We start from the raw sequence: 19,497 nt of genomic DNA, 5'->3' as shown, positions 1-19,497 counted from the left end.
TGAGAGCTTGGTACGATTGTAATTCTTCAAAACAACAAAGTGACATAGATGTTTGGAAGCATTCAAGCATTACAACATGTGGAGCATATATTTAGATTTATATACATATGTCTTAATATACACCCACAAAGATAATGCAAGACACTAGAAGTATTAGTGACCCAATTAATTTAAATAAATAACGATATTTTACAAGTCACTAATTAATCCAACATTTCTAAACATGTTTTTGTCTTTGGATTTTTAGGCAAACTTTTTTTCCTAAAAACCAAAAGTGTTGGTGCTATTATGAGATACATATGCAAAGAAACTCTCCTTTTTTTTGCATTTTTCAAAAAACATTCTTCCTCTACTTATAGGGTTTAAAACTTTCAAGGTATAACACCTTCCTCCTCTTTTATGTGTGTTTTGGTATTCTAGGTCACCTCCTTCCTTCTCTTTGCATATAGTATGCTTTAATAACCATGGATGGAGGCTTAGAAACATGTATTCCAAAAAGAAAAGGTAATTTTGTTGTGGTTTTTGGTATCCTTATGTGTGCACATAGAAATCTTACACTAAGGCCTTTGTTTAGAGCTCCACATAGAATGCAACAATGTGAAGCTTTTTTTTAAAAGGATCTACATAGATTTAAAGACAACAACACACTATGTTTCCATGGTAAAGAAAGACGAGGAGGTTTTGTGCCTTTAGGGAAGATTGACTTGGAAAGGCCTTAGCAACTAGGAGTTTTTTGGTTTTTTAGGAAGGTGTGCTATGGTGTTTTCTATTGACTCGGTACCACAACAATTATGAAGCAGTGTTTATGTTCTAGCTACTAAGAGTTTTTGGTTTTTTAGTAATGTGTGCTAGGGTATTTTTTATTGAATAGTTAGGTTTTACTCGGTACCACAACAATTATGAAGTAATGTTTATGTCTTTATCTAGATGGTTTGACTCAAATGTTTGAGGCTTGATACCTTAAGGTCAAGAATATGTTGTTTGGGTAAAGGCCAATGAACAATGGCTAGGTGGGCACACTTGTACTAATACACAGTGTACAATCATTTATACATGAAGATAATGAAGAATAAGGATAATATTAGTATCCACCAAAAATTTTGTGTGTGCTTCCTCTTTCTCTCTCTAGTACTCTCATAGCTTTGGTTTTGTATCCCATCATTGCTTCCTCTCAAGTGGTATTAGAGTGGCATTAATCATCAGAGCTTGTGGTTAGAGTAAGGAGCACTAGGGCTAATGCTTCATCTTGTAAGGTCAAGAATTCAAGCTTCATTTGTAAGATTCGTGTTTGCTATTTGAATTTGAAAGAGTCACTAACATTACTAATCATCTCTCCATTTAAGTCAAATAGATGTTTTGATTAAGGAGCCATTTGAGGCTCAATTTGTGGATACCATAACCAAATTTCAAAACATTTGGAAAGCATGATAGATTATGGATTCAAGGTGAAACGTGTTGGTATTGGAACACTCAAAATGAGGTTTTAGCTCTTGTATTTGATGTATGAATGCATAAGGGCTTCTTAAGCAAAAAGGCAACTTGTCTTTTGAAAGCAAGGGTTTAGCTTGTGTTGATAAGTGGGGTGCTTGCTTGTTGGATTTAGAAAGGGGCTTGCTGAAGATTAGGGTTTGTTAATTGTAAAGTTTTTGGGTCCTCAAACTCAATGCTTGATAAATGAGTATGTACTAGGTGTAATCAAAAGCGTCCTCTTGGATTTTGTGCATTTACACAATTTGGAGCATGGAGAGGCCCTTTTTTTTTTCTTAATTATCCTCCCTTTTCTTCTTCAAACCTTAAGCTTTGAAGGCTTATTTATCTAAATCAAAAACTCCCTTCAAACCTTAAGCTTTGAAGGCTTATTTATCTAAATCAAAAACTTCTTTCACATTAAGAGGCAATATGAACTAATTTGAGAGAAAACTAGTTTATAGGGAGCTTTGTTCACATTTGGGCTGATGTTTACCATTGGGTGGCTGCATACCTGAATGCATTTGCAACTAGTTCAAGAATCGTTTGGGCAATAATGTTGTGTTTGCATTGCAAAAAACTAGAATCCACTATTTTGTGAGCTATTGATGGGAATTATTTTCATCGTGGTTCGAGACCTAAACCAATTAGTTTGAAAATTTGGTTTAGCCTATGTTCTATTCACATTGTAATGATAAAATTGGTTGCATAGAAAAATATGAAGGGCTATTTGAATGCAATTATTTGTGGGCTATTTTAAGCATTCAAAATTAGTTGAAAATTTCAAAAAATTTACAAAAGCTTTGTATATATTGGTGAGCATGCTCAAGGGGTTACATGTATATAAACCCTTTTCATGAATATATTCAAGGATTATTTTAAAAACCTAGGCTTAGCTAGGAATTTTTTATGAATAAAACACAATTTTAATAATCAAACTATGAATACACCTTTAAATGACAGCTTTTGTGTGTTAAAGATATCTAAAAGGTAAACTTTAAAAATCCCTTCTCCTGAACCCATGTGATATGTTTATATATTTATGAATGACCCACCTGGCTGTTGTGGTGGCACTTAAGTTAGAGTCATATTTTTCTTCTTGGGATTGCAATTGATAATATCTTTGTTATTTGGTCCTTGGCACATATTGCAGTGACTATATCTTCTTCTACTTTCAGGAATGTATTATTTATTAACATTGATTAATTGGATGTGATAAATTTATCATATTGGAAAGAGCATATTTATAATGTATTTGTACAAAAGAGGAAGACTAGACAAAATATATTGGCTAACATAAAGCCTAAGGACATGGACATAGATATATGGGATGAGATGGTGAATTTGCATGATCTACCATTATGCTTACTCTCTCTAAGTTAGTGTATTGCAATGTAAAATATGAATGGTAGTGCATATGGAGACTTGAACAAGTTTCGCAACCTCTATGATAAGAAAAGTGTTGTATCACAGGTGTATCAACCAAAGAAACTCATAGACCTTTGCATGGAGGAGGGAATTTCTATGTCCAATCATTTAAAGGAGTTTACTACTACTATCTTTGGTCAATTCTGAACACAAAAGATTGCATTCCATGAATAAGTAAATGTTATGTTTGTGCTTATCACCTTGCTTAAGTTGGGAAACTTTCAATAATATAATAGGTAACTTGGCATTTGTTAGTGGATTGACTAATACTAAATAGAAAAAGTAGCTTGCTTACAAAAGAGGAAAATAGGACCATATACATTACCATGTATCAATCCACTTAGGGATGCATCCTTGGTTTCTACTTATGATAGCATGTATTAAGATTATATTCTTGATTCTAGAGCATCATTTCATATGATATTGGAAGAACAAGATGTAACCATTTCGGGAATAGCTTTGACTTGTAGCATTGTTGAAGTGGGATATGTGCACTTTTTTGTACTTAAGAATGTATATCATGTACTAAACTTGAAGAAAAGTATGTAGGAAAGCTAGATAATTGTGGCTACTATGTGATCTTTAGTGATCATGTTTAGAAGATATGTAAGGGGTCCCTTATAGTTGCTAAAGAGCCAAACTTTGGCACTTTGTACTTTTTGCATGTATGATCACATTATAGCTATCATGGAACAACCATTTGTATCACTTTGGCATTTCTATTTAGACCATATGTCTATCACTATAATGAAAGTTCTTTCATGTTTGCAGTGTCTTTTGTCTTTCAACTTTTCTTATTTTGAAAATATGATCATTGTATGTATGGAAATACACCAAAGTATGTAGTCATTGATGTTAGGGCATATAAGAAATGCAGAAATTTCACATGTGGCTTGGATAATCTTTGAGAATATATTTTCAGTAAAAACAAAGGCACAGAAGATTCAACTCAAGTAAGAGTTGAAAACCTTGAATAAAGAAAAGATGTCTATAAATGAGTGTGTTTTGAATGTGAAAAGTATTGCAGATGCCTTAACATCTATTGATGCAATGACACATGCTGATGATGATTTGGTTTCATCTACTTTGGTGGCCTTAATAATGAGAAGGCATGAAAATCCTTTGTTACTTTTGTGTATATACGAAAGCCGTTTCTAGTTTTTGATGAGTTGGTCTCTCTCATGATCACACTGAAGAGATCAACATATAGGGTGAATTATATGAAAGAAGTGGTGAACAGGTCCAAGAATTTTACTCAAGTTCAAGAGGTCATGGGATATGGAAGATTCTCTTTAAGAGGCTGTGGTGGTATGGGACATGCTGGTGATAACCAACAAAACATATTAAATCAACGCTTCGATGAAATAGAGGTTTCAAGAGGCCTAGAAACTTTCGAGGTAGGGGAAGATCTAGATGAAGAGGTGGATGGAAAAATTAGGGTTTTAGAAATTGTTATATTATTTGTCATTATTGTAGAAAAATAGATCATATTATAGCACCATAATTTCCATCCATTATCTAGAATAGGATCTTCCAATGCCACAGACATTGGGCTCATGGCAGTCTTCAACTCTATTCCAGACTAGGCAAGGGGTGTCCAGAGCTCCAGCTGACCCCAAGCGGCCTAGGAGTGACACAATTTCCATGGTTGGCCTCTTCACCACTCGGCCTTCGGCCCGTGAATCAATCAGTGCCCTTCTTGGATTGAACCGCTTTGAAACCTTGGAGATGATCCACCCGCACAAAATACCATTTCCTTAATTAATCCAGATAAGAATCAAGCACAATAAAGAAAATCAGTCCTAATATCATTTTCCAAGAAAACATTCCTTTATCCCCATAGCAACTTGTCATCACAGACCCCTGCCATGAATTTACCATCAACCACAAGCACTTGGGATAATCATCCAACCACAATGCAACAAAGAGTTGAATATAAAAGCATTTAGGGTGTTGTTTGATCAACCAACAAAAATAATTGTATTCTTTTCCAAACTTTGCAAGAATAGTCATGATAACCTTTCCATTGCATATTTGCTCTCCCCCTTGGGATCAAGGAGCGATTCTATGCAAAATTTACTTAACACTTGGCTAAGGCATATGTTAAGGTTTCAAACACTGTACAAGACAAAAGTTCTATAGAGCATCTACATTGATTGAAAAGTTCTATAGAGCACCTACATTGATTGAAAACCCAACCTTCTTTCCAGACAAGTATAAAAGTATTAGGGTTTCTTATCCCTAGAGCTCTCCACTTTCCTTTGAAGCAGGGAATTGTTGTTTCTACCTATCCTAACCCCGAATTGAATTGACAACATAGTAGTTATCCCACTGATCTCAAGGCATCTTAGTTTTAATTCTTATGACCATTGTTGTACTAACTATGCACATCGTTAAGATCCCAATCTATCGAACATGAGTTATTAGCTTGTGACATAAGCAAGAGCTTGGGCAAAGAACTTAGAGTTTTGAGAATGGATTTCCTGTAGGCTAGACTGCCTACCATGCAATCTGTCAAGTGTGCAAGCTACAACATACCTTCAGTGGGGTGAAAAAAATTGCTACTAATTTGCAAGAAGGGAAAATCAACAATACCTTGGAACCTTATATGCTGCTTATCACATAGCATCTAGTCACAGTTTTGCTTCTCTTGATACAAGCACTTTGCAAAATCCATCTTTCGAATATTTGGGATGAACTTTATCCTTTCAATTAATCTATTCTCATGCGGTGTAGTATGGGTCTAATGCATCTAAAGCAAACATCTATTAATTTGGAAATACATTACTTACGACCGGCTGCCTTTTGGTTTGGTAGTGATCCCCTTGCCCGAGGCTCCATTGATCGTTGAGGGATTGCCATTCGCGTGTGACATTTTCTGCTTGGGGGCCATTCTCAATCTTCGTCTCCCTTAGACATGAATTGGAAAAGACTTTCGCGCCTTTGTACTGGATTAGTAGGGGCTAATTGGGGAAAAGTTGAGCTTGCGGGGTGGAGGACAATCTCACAAAAAGGGTATAGACTTGTGGGCAATGGGGAAGGAAAGAACACATGTGGACACTCTCTAAGAAGGGGAAGAGAAAGAGACCCCTTGGATTATTCCTTCTCTCTCTCTCTCTCTCTCTCTCTCTCTCTCTCTCTCTCTCTCTCTCTCTCTCTCTCTCTCTCTCTCTCTCTCTCTCTCTCTCTCTCTCTCTGTGTGTGTGTCTCTCTCTTCAATATGCCTAGGCATCAAGGCCTCTCCCTTTGCTTACGATGGGGGAGGGGGGATTTTATAATGGAAGGGGTGGGGTATTATTTAGGGGGGGGGTATGGTGATAAGGAGCTCTTAACTCAGCTGGGCGGCCAGATTTGGTTGTTGCCATGTGGGATTGTTAAGGGGAGAGAAGAGATAGTGGGAAGGGGGGTTGGAGGTGGCATACGTGTGCCCCTCCCTCCCATCAATTTCATTGTTTACTTTGTCGTGACCTTCTTCATCACCGTAATCCCTAACGCCGTCTCTAGCTTGCCGTTGACATCACGTCATCTCCCACTCATCCTTGGACTTGTCATCAATTTCAATTATTTTTATTTATTAAAGGGGGGGTTTATGGTCTACAGGGGATATTACATCTCTTTACTCAAGATTGTGTTTATGATTCCAAGCCAATCTATCTTGGAACCTAATTCACTTGAGTAATAGTTAGTGTGTCTAGTCTTAGTCATCATGCTTCTTATCATTGACTTCCATCCTCCATAGCTAGACCTTGCTCAAGGATCTGTGTTTCTCAACAAAAGGGTTGGTTACATGATTGTTTGATTTTAGAGTTACAAAATTTCATAAATTGTGTGAAGCATGTCAGTTTGATAAGTAGGCAAGACAACCTTTTTTGCATGATAGAGATGTAAGAAGAAATATACTTGATGTTGTGCATGCAGATGTTTGGGGACCTACACAAAATATATCTCTTGGTGGTAGTAGATACTTTGTCACATTTATTGATACTTTTTCAAGAAAGCTGTGGGTATATCGCATGAGGGAAATGTGTGATGTATTTAACCACTTCAAAACTTTCAAGGTTGCTGTTGAAATAGAAACATGCTTGAAAGTTAAGTGCTCGAGGTCACATGGAGGGGGAGAGTATCTCTCTAATGAATTGAGTGACTTCTTGAGATCTCATGGGATAAAGAGACAGTTTACTTGCAAGTATACCTCATAGAAAAATGGGGTTGTAGAAAGAAAAAATAAGCATATTGTAGAAGTTGCACAGGTATTGATGGGACTGAAAAAAATATACCAAAATATTTTTGGTCTAAAGCTATTTATATAGCTGTCTATATTATGAACAGAACTCCCACAGCAACTGCAATTCATGGGATGACCCTTGAAGAATGGTTTACCAGCAAGAAGCTCTATGTGTCACACTTGAAAGTGTTTGGTTTTATTGTATATATTCATGTACTTGATAAGCTACAAAATAAGCTTGATCCAAAGGTTGAAAAATGTATTTTAATTATATACTCTTTAAAGCAAAGGGTATTGTTGCTATAACCCTATCACGCACGTGAGTTTAGAGTGAGCATGGATGTTATTTTTGATGAGTTGAGCAGTTGGTATGCATCTAGTGGTGATGCATTGGATGATGATGATGATAGTTATATGTAAAAATAAAAGTAAGAATCATGGAGCCTTAGTGGACTAGAAAAATCATATGGTACTACATCTACAGTTAGCCCTTAGTCTCCCTTGGTCTGGGAGACTATGGAGTAGCCCCACATCTTCAAGTGCATCTACAAGTGTTGTAAGTAAAGACAAAGGGAAGAAGAAAGTGTTAGATGGTAATGATGCATCTACTAGTCATTTGGGATTTGATAGAGATTCTAGTGGTCTCTAGAGATTTTAGATGATGAGCTTGGTATTCGTTCAGTTAGGACACTAGGTTTACAAAGAGAACATGGTAATGTAAAGGGTCCACTGAGTGATCCAGTGGTACACAAGTCTAACAGGGTCAAATATCATACTAAAGGATTTGGCTTTGAAGGTTATGCAACTCACCATTATGCTTATATTATAAAGGTGGTTGAGGATGTTGAGACCAATTGTTTTGAGGATGCTATTGGGCATGCTCATTGGGATGCATCAATGGATGAGGAGATGACTGCATTAGAAGGCAATAAGAATTGGGATCTAGTACTATTGCCTAAGGGAAAGAAAAATATTGGTTGTAAGTGGATCTAAAAAATTAAGCATAATGTAAATTGTTCTATTAGGGCATAAGACTAGGTTGGTTACAAAAGGCTATGCTTAAACATATGGTATAAATTATGAAGAGACATTTAGTCCAGTTACTAAGATTGCAATTATTGGATGTGTGATTGCTTTGGTAGCAAAAAAGGTTGGATTTTTTAGCAAATGGATGTAAAGAATGCCTTCTTACATGGTGAATTGCAAGAAGAGGTGTATATGGAGCAATTAGTAGGTTATGAGGATTTAGAGCATCCCATATATATGTGTAAATTAAAGAAGATGCTATATGGATTGAAGTAAGCATCTAAAGCACGCTATGACAAGATTGGGGAGTATCTTATCAACATTGGCTTTTATATTTTTGATGGTGATCACTCACTTTATGTGAGAAAGGGAGATGCAAGCTTGGTCATCATAGTAATCTATGTGGATGACTTGATTATTACAAGTGATAGTGACAATGTGATGTTGAAGTTAAGGATTTTTTGAAGAATAAGCTTGAGATGAAGGATTTGGGCGAGCTGAGGAAGTTTCTTGGTACTAAGGTAATTAGATGTGATGATGGTATATGGTTGTTCCAAAGGTAGTATGGCTTGGATATGTTGTCCAAGTATGGTATCACAACATGTAAGCCTCTTTCAATGCCATTGGAGAAAAATGTGAAGTTGAGTGCTAATGTTGGGGATGAGATAGAAGACCCTACTATGTTTAGGAGAATAGTAGAGAGTCTGATTTACATGAGTATCACAATGTTGCTGGCCTTGTCAGTCAATTTATGCTGATGCCTAAAAAGCCTCATTTAGATGCAATTAGAGGCATATTGAGGTATGTAACATCGTCTTTGCATTATTAAATTTTTTATAAGGTAGGTAAGGATATACAAGTATTTGGATACACAGATACAGATTGGGCTGGTAGCATGTTTGGAAAAGATCTACAAGTGGATTCATGTTTTCCCTTGGTAGTGCAATAGTTACGTGGAGCAGCAAAAAACAACCTACTATTTATTTATTAAGTATAGAGGCTAAGTATAGATATGCTGCTCTATGGTAGCATATGAGCTAGTATGATTGAAATTTATTTGGGTGATTTGGATATGCAAGGAGATGGTTTGGTTGTCATTCATTGTGACAACATAAGCAACATATAGTTAGTCACTATGAGCCTAATGTTCCATGCTAGGACAAGGCACATTGAGGTACATTACCACTTTATGAGGGAAAGGGTACTTGCAAGAGAGATTGACTTGGTATATTTCAGCACACAGGATCGGATAGCTAAAATATTCACAAAGGCATTGGATGTAGAGAAGCTTCAAAAATTTTGAAGCTTACTTGGAGTTGGAGAGATACAATTGAGCTTGAGGGGGAGTGTTGAGATGGCAAATTAACACATGTGGACATTGATGATGGACCACTTGATTAGATGGGTCCACAATCTACACTTAGCACATCGGTATAGTAGCTGGTATAATTATAGCGCTAGTCAATTAGTATACTTAGTTATGCACTGTTTGACTTAGTAGGCCACTTTACTTTAAATTGTATCTTATCTATACTTTTTATGCATTGTATTGTGTGAAAAAGAAGAAGAAACTAGCAAGAAAACATTTCGGTCTCCATCTCTCTTCTTGTGTTCTTCAATGATCTTCTACTTATGTATATGGTGTCTATTTGATGCAACAGAGCTTAAGCAAGTCCCCCCACCATGAAATTCATGAAAGAACTTAGAGAAGAAGGTACCAATATGTAATTATCATCATGATCATTCTCCAATGTATTTATCTTCTCAATTTTCATGTTGGACTTACTAGGAGCAATGCTCTGATCGTTAGGCTTATCTTGCACTTTACCCTTCCCTTTCTCCCTACACTTATCATTGCATATCTTATGGCATTGTGATATAATATGACCCTACTTTCTACAATAATGACATGTAAGAGAGGCCTTACAACCACAGGGTTTGCTACAAGATTGCTTGCAAGATTGAGACCTCTAATGAGTCTCTACCATAGTGGTCATTATTGCTCTTTTCATCATGTCTGCCCCTAATAGTCAATGCATGACTAGAAGTATGGGCTACATCCACATTCTTTCTATTTATCTCCTAATACATCTTGGAGTTTGAAACCATCTTTAGGCATATTAGCATGCATGGTAGTACAAAAAGTGTCCCATGACTTAAGAAGTGTCACAAGTAAGAACAAGGAAGAAAAAATATCTTTAAACTCAATGCCTTGGGAAGTTAACTAGCTAAAAATAGAGTGAAACTCATTCAAATGTGTAAATGAACTAGTCCTTTTCTTCGTGTGAAGGTCCATGAGTTGTTTCAATCGATACACTTGTGAATTAGGAATTTGTTTATTATAAAGATCATATATCTTCTCCCATAACTACCAAGCATTATCCTCAGATACCATAATATTGAAATAAACATGTTTTGACAATGACAATATAATAGTGGATTCACATAGCTCATCCAACTCATCCTAAGTATCCTGATCAATGTTGTTGAGCTTACACTCTTATTTTTCAAGAGCTTAACCTGATTCTTTTGAACTAGTACGTGTCATATCCATATCTTCCTATGGGTAAATTTTGTATCAACAAGCTTTTTAATATTAAAAATAGCACTATCATTTGAAGAACTAGCCATAATGATACTATACCAATGTAAAATCCAAGAGAATGGTCTATTCTAAATGATTGCAAATCAACCCCCAAAACTTGGCCAAAACAAAGACAAAATATGAGGAAGTATCAATGTTTAGAGCTATCCACCAACTACAAGCAATATACTATTGAAGTACAATTTTTGCCCTCTAAAAGAGTGTTGAAAAATATAATTACAGCAATGCTAAAATAAAGACAACAGTATATGTCAATCTAAATATGGGAAAATAGTGAAGAAATCAAGCTCCCATTGCGAGGGATATCCAAGCCGCAAAAGAGGATACAAAGAATGGAACTAACGGTGACTAAGTATAGACCACCTAGGGTCAGGAGAGCTAAAAATCTAGCGCAAATCATGTTGATGATGATGCTAGTCCTGCTACCTGTAATGATTGATACTAAGCACTTATTGAGGCTCAAGTAAGGGTCTTGAAGCTTTTATCAAGCCTCAAGTGGAGGGAGAAATCGAGGAAGAAGAGGAATCAAGATTCATACCTCAGGAAGAAGAGTGTTGAACTGCCATGGAACCTTCAAGTTGAATCTTTTTCTTGGGCTAAAGCAAACTGAAAGGGAATATCTCCTTAATGACCGTGCAATGGCTCTGATACTACTTGAAGGGAGTGAGCCTTGAAGTGGAAGCACAGAGTAGAAGCAAGAACTATGTTGGAAGGAGCAAGAGCAAGAGAGAGAGAGACACAAGATGTTGAAACTCCAACAGTCACAATGTGTGTCCGGCCTTCCGTTTATTCAAATGCCACTAAATAATAAAGAATGAAGTGATAGTGATGGGTCTTTTCCCTTGTAGTGTACAAGTGCGCACGCAATTAATACATGGTGTGGGTATTATCAGTGTAACTAATACACGAGCGGCTAAGCACAGGTGCCTTTATCCCCAACAAGTTTTTGATTTTGTATGGATTGAAACATTATTATGGGTAAGATAGAGGAAACAATTTAACCTTTAGATGTCAAATAGTCCTATCATTGTTCTTCTTGTGAGTTTGTACTTGCATTGTGATGAGAGGGAACAAAAGGGCATGTGAAAGAGAGAGTGAAAGTGTATGTGTATGTGATAATAAGGGCACACATGATTGAGAGAGAGTTAGTGTACAACGATCAAATGTTCATATTTTAAGAAAAAAGGAATGCATTTTTCAAGTGATAGTATAGAATTAGTTGGTAGCTTAGAATGTGATAATAATGGGCATGCATGACTGAGAGAGTGAGAGTGTATGTATACAAGATTCAAAACTTCATGTTTTAGAAAAAAAAAGAATGTATTTTTTTGAAGTGGTAGTCTAGGAATTGGTAGTTTTGCATTTTGCTAGGTTAGTACGTTGAAGGAGGTCCCACATGTAATGTCCCCTTTACTTAGTTTATTTTAATGTGCATATACATTCCAAACAAAATTGATTTATGTTGCATATTAAAAAAAAACTAGCTCTAATTATGAAACTCACTCTCATTATGAAGATAATAATTATTATGGTATGGCAGTTGTGCCAGAGCACTACGAGGGATTTCATAAATCCTTAGTCTACTACCCGAAAAAAGCATTGTACTCCATAAACCAAGGGTAATGACAATCGCTCCTTCCGGACAAGGAGCCTCTTGAAGGACACCTCCGAATGTGAGCTAGTTGTTGATAGTTGACTGTTAGGTCAATTAAGAAATTTTAGGTCTATCCTTCATGCGTAATGGCAGGATGCTTCCCATGCGGGGTAGATCTAGGGTTATAGAGCGAGAACAAAATATGATCATTCTAGTTAGAGTACGGATGGCGATGGCTGGAAGGTAAACTTTGGGTGACTACTAAAACCTTACTCGTCACGTAATAAAGGCGGGTACATTACAAATGGTATCAATGCCAAAAGAAATAAAAAACTTGGTAATTTTAGCCTGAGATATGAGATGTTTTTTCCTTTTCTTATTAATATGTGTTTTTATCCTACCCACCAGAGAGACGAAGATTGGGAGTGGTTCCTAGTCTTCTGAGCAATGTTTACATTGGCAATGCATTTTGTGGATTATGGATGGAGAATGCAAGTAATGCGGATTTTGGATCTCATCTACGATCCTTCGCCACTATACCGGGAAAGATGTTGGATGATAAGCAGTGGATAATGTTATATCAATGCAAACTGTCTTGCCTTCCTTCAGACCAAATTGAAGAGGATAAGATGGATGGAAAACCTCAAAGTCATAAAGGTTTATTTATTCCATGAAGTCAAAGTGAACTTAACTTTATTCATTAGAGGTCAGGAGGTTAAACTAAATCGATATATTTATGAGGCTGGCAAAGGTCATCCCAGTGGACCAAATTATATTTGTTGATCGCTTTAAACACCGTAACTACGTCAAAGATGGACTTCCTGATTTTCTTTTAAAGTTCCAAATTTTAGATATCCATTCTTTAAAGCTCGATTATTACCCAATGGATGTATCCAAATGCCATGCTTAGATTGTATTAAGGAAAATTTCTCTCCCAAATAACTAGCCATCCCAAAATAAACCATGTATTTTTTTCCTATAGTAAAAGAAATTATTTTGTCTATCCATTGAATATGAAATTAGTTACCATTCTAGCAATTAAGAATTACGAGTCAGTAAATATAACTGTAATCCATGGTTAGATTCCTTAAGTTAATTTGGAAAACTCTATCATGATGTAACCTTCTTTGAAAATTTAATATAAAGTATTTCTATCCTTCTGAAATGATTTTCCTTTTTTGAAAAGATACGAGCAAATTGTATGATAACATTTGTAGAGCTAACTAGAGAAAATCTTACGATACCACAGGAAGCTGTTCCTACCCTTAATGCTGCTGAGACCCAAGAAAAGTAGTTCTTGCTTAAGAAAATCAAACCACCTAAATTTGATTATGGCCAAGCCAAAAACATCAAGGTTGAAGAAAAAATATGGGTTGAGTTCATGGAAGATTATTTCATCGCTGTTGGAATTACCCTAGCTAATCAAGCAATGATCGAAAAGTTAAAGCTAACAGAAGAAGCCTGAATTTGGTGGAAACAATGGTGTAAAGACCAAGGAATCTCTGAAGCATCTACTAGTTGGGACATATTAAAGGATGCAGTGTGAGGCCAGTATCTCTTGCTACCATACCGCACACAAAAGATGAATGAATTCTTTGGTCTAAAGCAACTTGGAATGACACTGGAAGCCTATTTCTCAAATTTCGTAACACTTCTCAAGTATATACTGTCTATGGATATTGTGCAGCAAGTATCCAAGTTTTGCCACACATTGGATGATCCCTTGAACACACGACTTGAAGGAATGCGTCCATCCGAACTCCAAGACGCATTGATAAGAGCAAGACTGATTATACATGAACTCCAATCCAAACCAAGAAACAATAAGCCTTGGAATAATAAGTTCCAAAATAGAAATATAACTAGGGGCTATGCAAAAAGAGCCCAAGGTCAATTCCAATCTGCTAATAGCAAGAATGCTAAGATGTTGGTAGTGGAGAACTTTATTGGTGGTAATAAGGATACTTTTAGGTGCTATTATTGTAACAAACCTGGCCACATCCAAAGGCCATTGATGGGACCTGAAGTGGGCCGGCACTGGCTATAGCACTAGCCGGACCTCATGCTCATGATACACAAACACCCTCACGGCCTCGCGGACCAGGAGCGTCAATCTAATGCTAAAGGACCAACTGCCCTAAAGCTTAATCTCTGTGTTTATAGTTTATAGTCCAACGCTTCCCTAAAACTCCTCAAAGGGAGAACCCTTATACATTGGCAATGCCACGATCACACACATATGGAGGCACTCCACCGACTAATAGTCGGAACCCCACTGCAGCTCTCCTACATCGCAGAGATTGGCCCTTTGATGCGCTGGTAAACATATAACACAAACAAACACAAACTCCTCTCAAGGTACCAATATTTTATGTTCCAGGATGTACCATTCCTCACTACAATTTTCCCTTAGGACCCAATGGCTAACCTACAGCTTAGGACATCCTCTCACACTCATTGTTGGTCACAACCTAAGGAAAATAGGTGCCACCTTTTAATTATTATGCTTAATGCAAATAGTGTATGGCTATGTGCTCAAACGAAAGAAAAATCAGCATCGTGCATAGTGCATAAAGCATTCTTTCCATGAATTTTACTAACGCGTGCTGCGTTGAAAAGAGGCACCGAGCCATATGCTCATGCTACCATCCTCTTTATTTAAATCGTTTCCTATATGCCAAGTGCAATGCATAAATCAAATATTTTCTTTATCTTTCAGTGCTTCAGTCCCTCCTCATCCAACTCTTAGTATTTTGTATCATTGATCGGTTAGATAGGGTTCCTATGCATTTTTTCCTTTAAAAAACCCGATAAATACACACAAAACATAGAAACGGGGACAAATTGAGGCCAACCTCGTGCTTTGCCATCTTTATACATTGTAAAAACATAGATATAATTTTCTCTAATTTTCCTCAGCCTGTTTTCTATTTTTCCCTAATTTTAAACCCATTTTTTTCATTTTTGGATATTTTTTCCTATTTTTCTTTAATAAATAATGACTCAAATTGAAAATTGATTGTGGGCTGTGGCCCTTAGGTTCATTGACAGCAAAAACTCAGATTTAGTTGGTGTGACATGTCATATTTCTCATTTATATAGCAAAACTCCCAATTTTACCCTTAAAACGTGTGTTTTTCATGTATTTTAACACTAATTCCGGCCATGTAGCCTTATATTTTCTGATTTTCAAGTTGCAAACAATTGAAACTCATGGCAAACAATGTCATAATGAACTTTCATCCCATATGAACAAGGTTTCATAAAGCAAATAGCATAAAAAGATAAAATTTCTTTATAAAAATAGCATTACCGCTTATTTTCAGGTCTCAATTTCTTGATCTTGATTACGGGACTGATTTCCAGCATGCATTTAATGCTCAACAACTTCAAAAACAACACTCTTCAAGACTTCATCCATTCGGAAGCAATTTGGTCTCATCCGGACAAGCTTTCCTCCATCATTCTTCATTGTCTTCTTCCACACAAGAACAACCCCTTAAGGGAGAGAGAGGGAGGAGAGAGAAAGACAAAAATCAGAGAACTTCATCCAGGCCATCATTGCGCGAGTGAGTGGTGGCGATATGATCAGCATACAGGAGGGAATCAAGCCCCATGATCACTTGAGGGGGTTGTGTGGTGCAGGCTGCATGAGGCATCCTCCAAGATTGGGCGCATTTTTCGGCGCATCCTGGAGTCCTCTCTCTCCATGTTTTCTTCATCCCCAACTTGCCCACGATTTCATGCTACATCAAATGCTCCAACCCCCCCCCCCCCCCCCAAAGGTCATGACCATTTGGCCAAAAATAAGTCCACCTCTTCAAATCTTGCCCATTTGTTGGCCATTTCCCCGTCCGGTGTCCAAATTGAGTGCTGTAAATTTGTACACATACAGCTTGACATCCCGCATTGGCCAGAAACTCTTGATAATCCACACGGAAGTATGAAAAATTATCAAAAATCAACAAGTGTCGCTTGAGCGCCTTTAAAGCAGTTGACGCTTAAAATCGTCCTAGCTGGAGCCGCCGCCTTCAATGTTGAATATTTTTCCCTTGATATTCGTAAATTTTGGCTATTTTTAAGCACATCTCGAGCTCAAAACTCCACTCTCATTGGCGACCACAGGATAGGGCGACTCAACCCATCGAATCCCACAATAGATCTGCACAAAACAACCAAAGGAAGCATCAAGCTGATACAAAATAGATACATATACTAAAAACACAGCACAATGCTCACTCTACCCTTGACAAAACCAAGGCATGACATCCACAAGGAGTAGGCCTAGCATAATCTGATAGAAGGTCCGAAGCTAGTCACTAACCGACTGCTCCAACACAGCCAAACTAAAAAGAACTATCAAAGAGGTTGCCCTAAGTGGTGGTCTGAACTACCTACCTAACTAAGGACAACACAACCAGGAGCTCCTACTGGGCGAGGATTCCTATAGCCTGATCAAGAAGTATTTTCTTTTAGCACATTTCTTCTTTTAGAGATTTATTTTATTGACATACTCGGGCATGTAAAAAGGAGGGAGCTGAGCGTAGTGACCCAAGGAGAACATGGCATCGGCCTCAGGTCCTGTCTCGGTACCCAAGAACCTACCAAGCCCTCGCAAGGCGACACTTAATCCTTTTCTGACGCTCACTTTTATTTTCGCTCCAACCTTCCTCACTTTCTTCTTTTCCAGCAAGAATCCATCCCTAGGAAGACAAGGCATTGGACCCAGGACCTGACTCATCCCTAGAAACCTACCAGGCCTTCGCTAGGCGACGATCAACTGCTTATAAATTTTCATTTCTTTCCTCTTCGATTTTTATAGGGGGTTAGAACCCCTTTTTACACACCTCTGTATATATTTATTTTCTTTTAAGATATACAAGGTTTCTTTTCCTTCTAATATCATTACTTTTCTTCTTACAGGCTTCTCTAACTGCCTCACAACTAACAAGAACTCCTAGAACGGGTGCCTAGCAGGCTAGTAGAATAGGGTCACTAGGACTACTGTCTAAAATAGGTCTTTCAATGTCTGGCAATGTCTTTACAAGAGGCAACAACTACTCAAACCTCCCTCAAACATACTGAACCTAAACCTGGGACTTCATGCCTTGGACGCCGGTCCCCAATAAGAAAAGAAAAATCCCCCTAACAAGTACACAAACACATTTAGCATGAAAACCACAGTACTCATAAAGGAGAGATATCACCTGGATAGGGCCATGAGAAGCTTCCGCGCAATAAAAGGCTCCTTCCAAGCTCTTCTTCGAATCTGTCTAGCACAAAACTAAAACAAGAAACCATTAACTGCACCTGCACTAAACAGACAACTGGCCCTCTTGGCCTAATGAAATAAAGCACTTCACCACAAAACTTAATTGGCCCTCTTGGCCTAATGAAATAAAACATTCAAAACCTCGCGAAACGGGCCCTCTTGGCCTAATGAAATAAAACAGAATAGCACCTACACATCCCTCCCCGAAATAATACAGATATACAATAATGGGGTCCTTTCCAAGGAGGAAAACCACTGGGCTCCCAGCCCTAAACTAAATGCATAAGGTTATGACCCATCCCTCCTGCATATACATCAAGAGGCGTACGCATAACATGTTGTCTAATCAATCTATGGGTCCAGGATAATAACGGTAGATTGGTCTCGGCTACTCTTTGCATCACCCATATCAACCATCATCTGCCATATATTGCATGCTTTGATAACATTCCCCACAAACGACTGGGTCCTGTTTCATCATTGATAGCAATATCCAAACTAGGACCACAGTTAAAGAAAAGGTCTTCTTCATAAGCTAGATTTGCCAGTGAATCCGCAAACTGATTCCAGTAATGTGGAATTAGCTGAAAAGACACTCTCTCAAACTCCTCAAGTAGGGTCATAGCAGTTCGATGATACATACAAAGAATGGGATTCCGCACTGTGTATGTCCCATCTAGCTGATTCAGGATCAACTGGGAATCCCCTTTTACTAACAACCGACGAATACCACCTTGTTTGGTAATATGCAGTCCCATAGTCAAGGCTTTATACTCCGCCATATTGTTAGTGAATCCTACCCCGAGATAAGCAACTAACTTCATCGTAAATCTATGTCCGGGATCTCGGATTACTACTCCAACACTCCCTTTTTTATTAGGGCCCCTGGACGCTCCGTCAAAATATAATGTATACGTCCACAATGGGTTTACCCAGCATGCCATCACGAATTCCTCTACTTGTAATTATGATAGTCAAAATTTAGCATGTTGAGAGGATGAACTGACGGCTCCATCCCACCTTCTTCATTGAACTCAATAGGGATACTTGTCAACAGTCGTAAGTAGTGATGGCAAAAGACTGTGATCTCCCACACAAAGGTTCCATCTTCTTGCTCAATCACTTTGTATCCTTTGCTCCACCAGATGAGTTTCCCCCGATGGTATCTCTGCTCCAGATATGGGTGCTCCAAATAAGGGATTAACCGCCCCATCAACCAACTTTTAGCTCTTTTGCAAGTCTCAAACCATCCCCAGCATGGACCTACAATGCATTTCCTTTGTATTAGCATACTTAGAAATAATAAGGCTTAATCTTATTAAGATTAACCTTATTTTTAAACTCTACTCCCTGCAGATCAGCTAGTAGAGCTGTAGACCTATTTTTCCCTAACCGGACAATCTTGTAGGGGCCATCCCATTTAGGTTCTCGCTTCCCTGGAAACAGCTCCCTACGTGTATCATAACATAAGAGTAATTGCCCCTTTTTAAAGGTATACTTCTTTGCTCTAAGGTCATGCAACTGCTTCATCCGACATTTAGCTATCTCCTGGTGTAATAAGCTCTGCAACTTCAGTTCATCCAAGTGGGCTATGATCGTGAAATATTCAAAAAGGGAATCCTCATCTCCCAAGGAGTGCTTAATTGCAAACCGTATGGTTGGCAATTTGATTTCAAGGGGTAATACACACTCTTCCCCATAAACCAATTTAAATGGAGTATGGCCGGTAGCTCGCTTGAATGTTGTATTGTACGCCCATACTGCCACATACAACTTCCTGTCCCAGTCTCGTTTCTTCTCAGAGATTATTTTAGATAAGATCCCCACAAGCTGCTTATTAGTACTCTCAACTTGTCGGTTTGCTTGCGGATTATAGGGGG

Source organism: Lygodium microphyllum, chromosome 11, assembly GCF_053477565.2.
Source record: "Lygodium microphyllum isolate KBCC chromosome 11, Lygodium_microphyllum_v1.1.10, whole genome shotgun sequence".
Classification (NCBI taxonomy): domain Eukaryota; kingdom Viridiplantae; phylum Streptophyta; class Polypodiopsida; order Schizaeales; family Lygodiaceae; genus Lygodium; species Lygodium microphyllum.
The sequence above is the reverse complement of the archived record's forward strand: the minus strand, read 5'-3'. Positions refer to the sequence as shown.